Raw genomic sequence first — 13,226 nt, 5'->3', positions numbered from 1 at the left:
GAAACGTAATTCAGAACCGTTTTTCCCTTAGGAAACAATGTTATAAATGGGGATTCATTCCCGAGCCAAGGCCCGATACCCTATTTTCACTAAAAATATCCCAGCATTTTGTACTCGATCAATTATAGATGAGGAATATAGCTACATTAATGTATTTATATTGTAAATAGCAATCAGATTGATTTGGAAGGAATTCTTTGAGGTGACTTTGCTGGACTTTTTGAAGGGTTCTTGGCTGGAGTCTTCTCAGGAGTCTTGGCTGCAGGTTTTCTTGGAGTCTTGTCTGCTTTCTTGAAGAAAATGTCCAAGAAAGTTTGGACAGGTGTTCTCCAGGGAGATGGGCGACGCAGTGAACTTGTTCACTGGTGTGGCATCGTTTTGGATCAAGCATTGTAAAGTCAAAACTGACATCAGAAAGTTGAAACAGGGCGTTAATTTATAAATGTTGTCAGTGCGAAACGTTGTAACTCGAAATGTTATAAGTCGAGGACTGCCTATATGTTTGTGTGTATATGTGCAGTGTGTGTATGTATGCATGTGCACGTGTGTGTATGCATGTGCATGCGTGTGTGTATGTGTAAGGTATGTGTTTGTGTGTGTAGATGTGTGTATGTATGCGTTTGTGTGTGTGTATGTGTGTGTGTATGTGTGGTTGGGTGTGTAGATGTGTGTATGTGTTTGTGTGTACGCATGTGTGGCTGTGTGTGTAAATGTGTGTATGCGTTTGTGTGTAAACATATGTCGAATGCGCGTGTGTGTGTGTGTATGCAGGTGTGCGCCTGTGTGCGCACAGCTCCGTGCGCGAGTCCCTGGCCCGCTTCCCCCGGCGCGCCCAGGACGCAGGCGGCACCCCGGGGTGCCACCACCCCCGGCGCCGCAGCCCTGCGCCCTCCCGCAGGCCGGGCCGGGCCGGACCGTGCCCAGGAGGAAGTGTGCGAGCTGCGCCCGCCTGGAGGAAGTGGCCGCGGCTGCGAAACGAGGAAGCCGCGTCTCCCGGCGCCCTGAGCGCGGGGCCGGGACGCAGCGGCGGGAGCTTCGCCCCGCGCCCGCCTCAGCCGAGCCCAGGTAAGAGCGGGGCAGGGGGAGGCAATGTAGCGGGGACCCCAGGAGGATTGAGGCGGGGCCGGGCGGGCTCCCCGCTGCACCCAAACCCATGCCCGCGGCTCGGGGGGGACCTGGGCTCCTCCAGGCGCCCGGGCCGGTTCATCCGTGCCGCTCCCCGCCCCGCCCCGGGCTCCTTGAAGGGACGGGACCCTGCCCAGCCCTCCCCATGCCCTGGGGTGTGGGCTGCTTGTCTAGAGGGAAAGGCATCCAAAACTCTGGAGGAAGAGGCGATATGTCTTATTAGACCAACTAGATAGCTGCAAAAATGTGGGGGGGTTTTCATGTCCTGGCCACACACCAGGGACCCCCAATGGCAACATTGCAGCCGCTCTCTCTTTCTCCCTCCCCCAAGCCTCTCAGAGGGTTTGGCACCCTCGTTCCCTTTGGAGGCACCATTTCAGTGCCTGTCGCCCACCAGACTTGCCAAAGTCCCTCCCTGTCCACGCCGATTCTGGCCCTCCGCCACAGATGCACCTCCAAGTCAGCTACCCTCCAAATCGGCCTTCTGCCAGCTTCAGGCTTCCTACCCTCTCGACAAACCGTGCGCCCCATTATTTTTCAGGTATTATTTGGGGGGAAAAAATGGTGGGAAGATAATAGGGAGAAACTCCAAGGGATCCTTTGACCAAATCAAAACCCTACGGTGATTCAGCGAACGCAGTAGTGACATTGGGACAAGTGAACAGGCCAAAACCACATGAGATGAAATCCATGGAGAAGGAGATGCAGGTTAGGAAGGCACACGCAAAAACAGAAAATGTGCTCGTGGGTTTGAAAGCAAAACACTTTAAAAAGCTGTTTTGAAACTTTGGGCAATGAAATGAGCATGGAAGCAAATGAGTGCATCTGTCCTCTCTTCAAACAAAACAAAGTTCAGAACTTGCAGGGGTGATTTAATTGCAGTGTGACTGCAGTGTGCCAGTTTGCTCCCTTGAAGCCTGACAAAAGGTCATTAGTTACATTTTGTTTCTTTTTCTTTCTTTTTTTAGCAAACTTCCTTATTTTTTTTCCAAGAAAGACTGTAGAATAGCGTTAGAGGTGACAAAGCATATTAGATACAAGAGGCCTAAATCACTATACATACATACATAAATATATATACACACACAAAAAAAACAAATTTTGGTAACATCTTTGATAGAGAGCCTTATGCTGGCATCAAACAAGGAGTGACACAATGTTATTTCAGGACACTTAAGCATGGTGACATCATCTTTTAGGCCCAGTCTAGCAGTGCTTCTTAGGCACAGCTTGTACTGACTCCACTGGGAATAAGATCAAGCCCAATGTCATATTCCTTAATTAGGCTAGTTAGAGGTAGATTTTTTTTTTAAAGAAAAAAATTACCACTTGTAAGATTATATTTTTCCCCTCATTCAAGGAGCCATTTACATGATCATTTGCACTTGGGGTTAGTAATCTTTATTTTGGGCATTCTCCCACAAGCCATACACAGAAGACTTGTATGTTCTGGACCTTTGGGGTCTGATTTTGTGGTGTGGCCATTAGAGCAGACCCCATACTCAGCTCAAACTCTGAGATAAATGGTCAGAAACTGTTGCAGTCCAAAAGCACTTTGAGGGGGTGCTTTAACAGGAACTGTAACAACTTCTCCTTCTCAGCCCTGTTGAGCTTGAGACCGATAAAAGACAGAAATAAGGAAGTTTGAGACATCAATATATTTATATTTTGACGGTTTTCTTCCAGGGGAGGGGGGAATGGCTTGGAGAGAAGCCTTATGAATATTTAAAACAACTTGGAATAAAAGATTTAAAACCAGTTTAGGTTAATCAAAATTGCTGAACTAATTAAAATAAATATCTACTGCAGTTTTGAACTGAGTTGGAAAATCTTCTAAAATCCCAAATTGTACTTTATAAACCTTTCAGGCTTTGTTTCTCCTAAAAATAGTAGTAATGTCCATGAAATCAAAGAGGTAAATAGTTACTCTCTGTTACCTTTCTATTTTCCAGCCATTGTGGTTCTGTTGGTGTAGCTCAATGAAAAATTTGATCTAATGTCTTGAAAAAAAACCTGAAAGTTATTTTGGGGAACAGCTAGCAGGTGTTTTTAAAAAGTTACTCTGGTTCCAAAATAACTTTTTTTTTGAAGGCTGGTATGTAAAATTTCACTTGAAAAAAGTTTAAATATGTAAATTGAATGATAACATGAGTTACATGGACAATTTTTAATCCCATCCTTTTTTCTTCCGATTTGCTATATAAGTGGTCCAAGCTTTCAAAGTCTGTGGCCAAACTGCCGTTGAAGTCAGAGGGATCATGCTCTTCATTTTTAAAGGGAGATTACATTTCTTTTTCCTTCCTAACACTCGCACAATATCCTGTATTGAGACTAGGACCTTTGCAGAGGTATGGAGCAATCAGCAGGGAGGAACATACCCGATTTCATTTGTGTTCTAAAATGTTATACTTTTATTTCATTTTCTTCATTAGCTTTAAAGTCCTGATTCAAAATCTGAAGATATTGGAAAGACTAACATTGATTTCATTGGGATTTGGTTTACAAAGGACAGGTGGACTGTCTAGCTCAAATTCTCCCTTCCCTTGCACTTATTCAAGCCACAGTAATTGACAGCTTTGGCCCTCTGAATATAAATAAACAGTACTGGAAATTTAGACCCATTTCTTTTCTCTCCTCTAATGAAACAAGGCAAAGAACTGAGCTCTTTACAGTGAAGGATTTTACTGAAACCCTTTATGCACTAAAGTGCTGTACTACTTTGGGGTCAAAGCAGCCACACGTCTCAAGTTTAAGTCTTAAATGCCTTTCTTATCAGGTCAAGCATGACTGGTTCTTTATTCAGTTTAGGCCTGATTCTACAATCCCCTATTTATGTTAGTAGCCCTTTTTAAATCAGTGGGAAAATTCATGTGTGAGTTCTCACACATCAAAATTTGGCTCTTGAAAAACTATGATTTTATTGAAGGGAAACAAATTTTACAACAAAAATTTGCCTGCAGTTATGCATTCTTCTGAACTATTGAGAACCTCCTTTTCAGTTTCTCAGCCTGAATTTATACAGAATACCCACTTGTCTTCCAGTATTCAAGTTTAATTTGAAAAGTCTCAATGACTACTGTCAAGAGTAAAGATTACTTATTACCTTGCAGAATTGGTCCCTTTGTCCTTATGCCCTGTATGCATAGTAGAACACCAAAGGCACGCACTATATAGTTACAGTACTTTTGTTAGCATTATACTTTCAGACTTGCAAAAGTATTGTCATTAAAAAATGATAGTTCACTTCTGTGTTTCCTATCTGTATTTTAAGCCCCAATGGCAAGGTTAATTTGCTTTACATGTGACGCTACAAAATTAATCAGAAAAACTATGAAAAGAAAAAACTAATATATACATCATGGCTTTTCTTGGACCATACAGTTTTTAAAACTGAAGTTTTACCTCTGGTGGAAACTAAATCTAGTCTCTTTGGCAGTGACTCCACCAAAAAACATCATTAGGCATTGGTGGCCTGAATAGATCTATCCAAATGTTGGTGTAAAAAACAACTATAATGTAATCATGTATAATTATTATTCATATATGCATTATGTCCTATATTAATACCATTAAATACATATTGCATGTTCATATAAATTATACAATTGAACAATTATTCTGCAAATTAAGTTGAAAGTGTGTGTGTGTGTGTGTGTGTGTGTGTGTGTGTGTGTGTGTGTGTGTGTGTGTGTGTGTGTGTGTGTGTGTGTGTGTGTGTGTGTGTGTGTGTGTGTGTGTGTGTGTGTGTGTGTGTAATATATTATTAACAATGTGTTTCAAATGGGAACCTTACTTGCTTTGTGCAATAAATGTAGAATATAAAGTCTGCAAGGTCTCTTCAATGTTCATGGTTCAAAGTTAAAAATAAGTCGTAACTTCCTGTACAGATACTCATATTGAACTGCCAATTTAGTTGTTAAATGCACATACGTTTGTGGAGGGAGGGTAAATCTTAGACTCTTAAATATAATGCAGATGCTGTTGGACTCTAAAGCTGTGCTCAGTCTATAATAGTTATAGTGTCTTGTACAATGGGGAAATGGTCGTATTTGGCATATAGTTACATGACTCTATGAGTATTCCACTATTTCAAAGAACAACTTTGCTCCAGCATAGTTTTGTTATCACTTCATTTATGGCCAGTGCCGATTAGAATGTATTAATCTTTTGAAACTTCCATTGTTTTTTTTAATTTAAATAGTGCTTCATCATGCCCATGTACATTGGGATTAGATCTCCCCAGCACAAGGTAATGTAGACTGAATGTCCTGCATGCAGAATAACAAGGGCAAGATGCAGGGAAATGATGTGAGCAGTCCACAGCTCTTATACTCTGTGCGCAAATCTGTGAGGGGCTATATACTAAAGGGTTTAAAAATGGGATTCTTGAATTTGTGACTGCACAAATACCCAGTCTAATGCTCTTTGTGAGGAGTGTCTGCTTTCCAAATGTACAGTCAGCTCTGGTTGAGGATAAGAAGGCATTGGATAGATGTAGGGCTTCCAGGGAAGCTCTCAAGGAAAACTGCCTTACTACGGGTCCACATACAAATCCATTTCACCTCTTCTCTTCAGCAGAATGATAGGAAACATCTTTGTGAGCACTAAAAATAACAGTAGCAATAATTTACTTGAGTGCCATGAAGTGTATCTATAAAGTTAATTGAATATAAAATTGACGTTTCAGCTTCAGTTTCTTTACTTCTGCAGACTCAGATTAGAGAGTGCTATTTAGATGGAGACATTTTATTAAGATTACTTTGTTTTTTCCAGCTACTGTCTGTCAAATGGCTCTTCTGGTTATAGCTGAAGAAACCACAGATTTTTATATAACTGTAGCATAGAACATGAGGATGGAAATGAGAACTTAAGAGATCATCAAGATAGTAAGATGTAGTGAGTTAGATGATTGCCAGATCTGCAAGAAAACCATTAAGGATGCAGTATTACTGTGTGAGATTCTCAGCCAGGTGCTGTGGCATCCTTGGGTGGCATGAGATCCTTTTAAGGCTGCTATGGGGTGCCACTCATTATTAAGCACTGTTAGGTGTATAGGCATCTATACATGATTTACAAGACAAATCCAGAGATTTTAAATAGGAAACCATAGTCTCAAAAACATTCTGATGTGTTGTGGTCTTTCTGAGTTCTTTGAAATGCAAGAATGGTTCCGTTATTTTTCTGTAATCCAAAAGGTAAGAGCTGGCATTTTCTGAGGAGTGCCTTGAGTCTAAAAAAGCAGAGAACCACTGCCTAGATGACTGTACTTTTTAACACTCCTTGTTTAACTGTTAAGTTGATCAAATAAGTGAAATGAAATATTTCTAGTCTGCCCACAGTTAGCTGTGTAGAAGGCAGTGCAGTTGCTTTCAGTTTAAATTGGTGAAAGTGAGAGAAGAATCAGATTTTAAGGTATTTAGTGTAATTTCTATACCATTGATTACTAGGAGGCAAATTTTGATTTTAGTTGTATCATTTCAAGTATTAAGTGGTTTTATTGACTTGATGGAATTACTCTGAATTTAAAACTATGTCGGAGAAAGAGGGTGACTCTAGAGTTGACTTTGATAGTGTTGCTCTTAATTTAAACTGGTGAATTGCGAATAAAAGTTAGCCTAGAATGGATATTTTTTCAATATTGTACAAGTATGTAGTCACATCAAATTTAAACTGAAAATCTGTTGTGGGAGTTATGTTTGGAAAATAAGACGATATAGTAGTGTGATTTCCACTCACCAGTTAAGTAATGTTTTTGTTGGACCAATTGTATAGTTGGGAGAGATGTTGGATAAATTTTTAGGCACAGAGTGCCCTTCCTCAAGTCTGAGAGAGAAGATCTTGCTTCTGGCATAATTCTTACAACACCGCTCCAACCCTACGATTAGACATAAACTTAAGGATGCACTAAGTGCTCCCACTTTTGAAAATTTGGTTTGGTGTTATTGTCATTTTGAATTGAGCCAGTTTAATACTCGTAGTTCAAAAAATGATTTTTACAAGATGGTGTGAATTTTGAATTTAATTTCCCACCTCTAAGGCCTATTAGTTGAGCTATGACACATTTTAGAGTTAATATGAACACTATTACAGCATTTGTTTAGTTTACAAATTTAGAAAATATTTAACTGCATGTCAAAGTAGTTATGCATGAATCTAATGGGGAACATTTTGCAAGGAGGTCTGTAAAGCAAATAATAGCATGTTTAAGTGAGGGGTTATATTGGCAAATCAGATAATTGAGTTAACTACCTATTAGACCAAGAGAATGTAACTTCTCAGATATATGTCACTTCATCCAAGCTGTGACATACCTTTTAAATGATCTAGTCCCTGATCTGAGACAGCCTGAGAGCACTCGATTTCTTGAGTGGGGATGGACAGAAAGAGTAGTAAGGGTTTTAATCATCCCAGTATGCATCTAAATAAAGAGCATGAGTTTCCCCTTACTATGCACTAGAGTCTTCTATGTGCAGTAAAAGGAACTTATGTCCAAGCAAAGGTAAAAGGGGTTAGGTCATCATTATATTAGAAACAAGTTTCAGTTATAGCTTTTTCTGGCAAGCTGCAGCTGTGGAATCAGCATCTCAAGATGACTTGGTAGCAAGAAAACCCAAAACCATCCTCACCACAGAAGAGAAAAAAAACAAGTGACTAATCCATACATGGTGCAGATGGATGTTATGTGTGTCATTGATTAAAGGATGAGTGAAAAAGAGCAGCTAGATGTTGGAGAATTTCACAGTTCAGCTCTGGAAAGGTGACAAAGAATCATAGGGATATGGTCATGTAACAGGTGTAGGCTAGCCATAATACTCTGGTCCATATCCAGTAGGTAAGACAGAAAGCACCCCAAAGGGATGCCAGTACTAGCTATTGTTCCATAGCTAGTTTATTGGGCACTAGATAGTCATTTTCAGATCATTTTGCAACACAATATCCAGTATCGCTCAAAAGGCAGCACAGTGTAAGAGAACATTTTTTGAAAATGAAGTATTTTCACAGCCTGGCTACTTCTTACATCAGTGCAAAAGCTAGGGAAATGTTGCCCATTGGCCCAGAATACTGTGAGACCAGGTGCATCCTCTGTCTGCCCAGGATGATTAATGGGCCTTGCCAGGAGTGTTTTCACTGGTCTTGCTGCTGCAAATAGGTTTTCTTATGTGTGGGGAAAAGGGATAGGGGTTATTTGCCTCTTTCATAGCATCTTCAAAACTTAGATGTGTAAATTTTATTTGAGCGGTGGATAATGTGTTTAATCCAGGCTGTCGCTCAGTGAATGTTATGAGTCCCTCTGTTTATGAGACTGTTTTGGATGACAAGGTAAAACATTCTGTCAGATATTAGCTGAACTATTTTTTCTTTGGTGATGGATGGTACTTGGAGGGGGCAAATACTAAATGTTCACTCTTAGTTTAGGATACTGCTGATCTTATGTTAATGCACATTAGTAATGTTTTATCTCACAACCTGCCTTTCAGTTAGGTGTCCTGGATAGCTAGCAAAGCCAAGTCAAGAACTGGCCCACTGTTGAAGGAAAATCTCGTCCTCATCTTTAGTGCCAGCTTTGCTTAAGATATCAACCTTTGATATTGGCAATTTAGGTACTATAGGCCAATGTCACACTTTCCATTAAAATAAAAAGTATATTTTACTTTTTCTTCCCTTTTTCTCTTGGAATGAAGTCTTCAGTTTGTATAATTGCCTGCAGAGATATATAAATTGAACAGTCTCTGTACCTGTAGGAGCTAACCTCACCCATTTCCTAGTGATAACATCTAGTATTTCTAAGACTAAAGTAACTCAACAGAAATATATCAGTGTGCTGCAATCCTCTCAGTCCCAAAAGCTGAGAAAAAAGAGATTAATTTGTTTCTGTAATTCCCATCTTAGTTTTGTGTTTTAAGATTTTTCAGGTTATGCTTGTGATTACAGATTCTGTATGCAGTGGCCTATATCTGAATGAAGAAAGGCCCCAGTTCTGCTGCCTTCATTCCTGTTGATTTTTATCTTATTACAATATGAATACTCTGAGAATATAAGTCCCACTGTAAATAAGTGCTATATAATGAAGCTCTCCAAGAGACCCAAGCTAGTTGTGTGAGTTGTCTCCTCTGGTGAGACTCAAGACTTTGGGAAATATTTTTTACAACTTGTTTCAGTGAAATGACTGGAATGTGTCATAAATCTGCATGTTTGTCTCAGTCACTTAAGGGCATGTGATTGTGGTGGACTGATAATACTTGATTAGCAGTTGGGAACACCATTAACATTTAAAGCTTTTAGACCAGAATATAAGGCTGAGATGTTCAAAATTGCCCAAAGGAATCCACAACCTTTAGACAGCTTTGAAAAGTCTTACATGACTACTGCTTGTTTAAAAATTGTTGTCAAATCCCTTTATTTGACCAGAAATTAAACAGACCATTTAAGGCTTTATAATATAAGGAAATTGAAAAATGCACCACCAGTTCTGCTCAGTTCCTATATTTACAGCGGCATAAATGCTGCTTGTCAGCCACCACAGTGTCCTTTCAGTTTTGTTTCAGGATAAGGGTCTCTTATTTTTGACACAGGATTTGCGTTTGGCTCCCTTTTGTTTTGCTTCTACTATGATCTCTTTTTAATATCCAGTTTCTGGAGTTGATGGCATCTTCGTTCCAGTATCCTAGAGTCCATGCTGAAATCTATAAATTGTGATGAGCAATTTATTCCCTGTGTAGCCGGGGCCTGGCTAGGATCTGTTCCACTTTTAAAGGGAAGAATAGGTTAGCAAATAAGATATAGGGCAGTGCCCACTGAGTGCAGTCCTCCTCAGCAACACCTCTTTTCAAAAGTCATGGTAAGCCACTACATTAAATATATTCTGACTTCTTCACTCCCACAGGTGAGCTGTGCCTCTCTTTCCCATTTCCAATTATTCCTGTTTTTTCACCAGCCCTAAGTGTCCAGCAGGCGTCACCAAATGGGGCCCTAAACAGTTCACCCAGAATCCTTTCATCACACCCTCTCTCAGCCTGGTGCATATGATTAGTGTGGCCTCACCCTCCATGAGGTTGCCTTTTTGAGGGGGCATATCTCAAATACACACACATACTGAGCAGTGCTGAGCTGTGAGATCACCATGGCTTGACATGCTGCTCACTTTGCTGGTGCCTAGTTCAATGAACCACATGGTAAATGATGAGTCCTTTGGTTTTGGACTAACATCATGCATCATTTGTTCTATACATAAGTAGGTGCCAAAGTGTGACTTAAGAGTGTGTTTATGGAGTAGCTGTACTAAAATTTGCAGCATTTCCAGAAAAAGGTTAAATGTATGAATTCTGGATGAACTAAGTCTATGGGTACTACATACAAATTACTACAGCTATATTTATTTTAAGGTCAGTTATTTTAAATTTGCTTTTCACTTTCTTCTATGTGCTCAGAGAAAGCAGCATCTGACATTGGAGTGGGGGGTGGGGAAGAAGGGCCTGTAGGGGAAAGAAAGGCTACTTGACCCCCCCAAATTTATTTTCCCTGCTGTAGCAGTAGGAGAGGGACAAATTCATGGCAAACCTCCAAAAATATATATGGAAAATTATATCCATTTTTTAAGATTTCTATATATAGAATCTAATTCTTAGGGGGTCATCTTCTAATCTGGGTCACCTTATATTTGAATAAATACAATATATATTTACTGGATGGACATATGCATATGAAGGAAGTTTCTTGGTGATTAATGGAAAGTTTCAGTGGAAAATTTCCTGGTGATCTTTCTGGGCTGTGGATTAGGTCTTATTCAAACTGATGCAGTTTCCTTTAAAATCAGTGGTAATTTTGTATAACTTTAGGAGCAAGATTGAAACATGAGATTTACTAATTTTCCTCAAGAGACACTCCATTCAAGACAAAAAAACGGGCAAAAGATACCACAAAAATCCTTGCTTGTGCATTCTGTAAATCAGTTCAATAATTCCCTAAGTATTTAGAGGTGGCTGTTGGCTCTAGGACTTCATTACATAACTGCTCCTGAATATAGACTTTGTTAGCACTGTTAGGATGACACTGGAGTCAGTAGACATTCACAGATTCACAGATGTTTAGAGCTGGAAGGGACCTTGTGAGATCATCAGGTCCAGCCCCCTTGCTCTGGGCAGGAAAGACTGCTGGCATCAAATAAACCCAGCAAGGTGTGCATCCAGTCTATCCAGGGTAGGTGCCTGCACCACCCCAACTGGGAGTCCATTCCAGAGTCTGGTCACATGAACCATAAAGAAGTTTTTACTTATATCCTGTCTGAAACCTTCTTGTAGAAGTTTATGACCATTGCTCCTGGTTTTTCTCTGGGGCGCTTTGGTCAATACGTGTTTGCCTGGCCCCTGAAACTCTCCTCTGATATATTTTTAAGCAAAACCCCCCAAAGTCTTCTCTTTTCTAGGCTGAACAGTCCCATATCTGTCAGCCTTTCTTCATAGACTTGCTCTTCAGGCCTTAATTCATATGTGTGGCTCTTCTCTGGACTCTTTCAAGCTTCTCCACATCCTTCTTGAAGTGTGGCACCCAGAACTGGATGCAGTATTCCAGCTGCAACCTCACTACTGCCAAGCAGAATGGAAGAATAACTTCCTTAGTTTTGTGTGAGATGCATTGGTTGATGCATGCCAGCATATTGTTTGCTCTGCTAACTGTAGGATCACACTGACCATTATGACCCCCAGGTCCCTTTCAGATGTGGTGTTAGCTAGCGTAGCACCATTGAGCCTGTAAGTAAGTTACAGATTTTTCCTCCCCAGATGGAATACTTTACGCTTCTCAGTGTTGAACAGCATCTGCTTCTGGTCCACTCATTTAACTAATCTGTCTAAGTCTGCCTGGATCATCAGCCTACCCTGAGGCATGCCTACACTTCCCTAAAGCTTAGTGTCATTGGCAAACTTTGCCAGTATGCTTTTTACCCCCACATCCAGATCACTGATGTAGATGTTGAAAAGTACAGGTCCAAGTACCAAACCCTGGGGAACCTCCCTAGCCACCTTCCTAGGTCCAATCCCACAGCCAGTTTCCCACCCATCTGACCATTGAACTGTTGAGCCCGTAGTCTCCTAGTTTTACCTTGAGAGCCTCATGGGACACCAAGTCAAAGGCCTTCTTAAAGTCCAAGTAAATGACGTCGACCTCATCTCTCTCACCCAGGTAGTGAGTAACCCGGTCGTAGAAAGAGATGAGGTTAGTCAGATGTGACTCTACCCGCGACAAGGCCATGCTGGCTGTCGTTATTACTGCCAACTGTAGAACTATGGATTGGTATCAATTAAAATTTCTTTATGTGTAAATCCATTCCCTTCTCAGTGTAGTTACTCAAACTTTTCACTGCATCTAGAATCAAGACCTTTCAAAATCTTTGTCTTGCTGGCATGTTTGGCATACTTGTTACATCAGTGCACATCACACTAACAAAACACTTTTAAGGACAAAAGCAGTGACCAATATTGAACACAGTGGAGTCTACAAGAGAGACCTGCCCCCTGCCCCAACTCAGTTGTAGCAAAATCTTCATTGGGTTCTAAGTTGTAAGATGCGAGTCTGGGTACTAGGCATTAAAAATCATTTTGCCTATAAGAGAACATCCTTCCATCCAAATGATGCTATCTGTTTCATAGCTAAAATGTTTGCTTTGACAGAAGTCATCTTTCTTCCAGAGGCAGTATCTATATCCACGGCAGCAAAAGTGTTCCCTGGGCAGAAGGTAAAGCATGATTTGGTAACCACTAAATACATTTTTTCTCTTTAGATAGCAGAAGCAATTAACTTAGATGTAGAAGGCAATGTTAGGCTCCCCACCTTTCTCCTGAAAAATATAATCAAAGAAACATCATCATATCATGTGCTTCAAAGATGCCAAGCTGTTTTCCAATAACATTCTTTCCTTAAAGGAACTGAGACAGGCAGTTCACCATCTTAGTCAGAAGTTAGGTAGAAGGCAGGAGAGTGTGGTACCTTGGGGCACTGCTACACGTGATCTGGGGGGCAGGAGGTGTGATATAGAGCAGTTCCAAGAGCTGCTCTAATTAAAGCGCTGCAGCATCTTGTGTACTAGTGTCCCCGTGCTTCAAAAT

General features: G+C 40.6%; 1 protein-coding gene across 3 annotated transcripts in view; it reads left to right on the top strand.

Annotated features, from left to right (window-relative positions):
• Window positions 1-931: 931 nt before the first annotated feature.
• Window positions 932-13,226, top strand: part of SYK (spleen associated tyrosine kinase) — a 94,852-nt gene continuing 82,557 nt past the window's right edge. The window contains exon 1 of one of the 3 annotated variants that reach the window (XM_019517300.1): window positions 932-1,065. The gene's annotated coding sequence lies outside the window, so the exon portion shown is untranslated. Of the gene's footprint in view, window positions 1,066-5,338; window positions 5,375-13,226 lie in introns of those variants that run through there. The other 2 variants (XM_019517297.1, XM_019517298.1) reach the window with 2 other exon arrangements.

Source organism: Gavialis gangeticus, unplaced genomic scaffold (genome assembly GCF_001723915.1).
Source record: "Gavialis gangeticus isolate Ggan-Ray unplaced genomic scaffold, GavGan_comp1, whole genome shotgun sequence".
Lineage (NCBI taxonomy): Eukaryota > Metazoa > Chordata > Crocodylia > Gavialidae > Gavialis > Gavialis gangeticus.
Note: the sequence above shows the minus strand (reverse complement) of the source record. Positions and strands in the feature narration are given on the sequence as shown.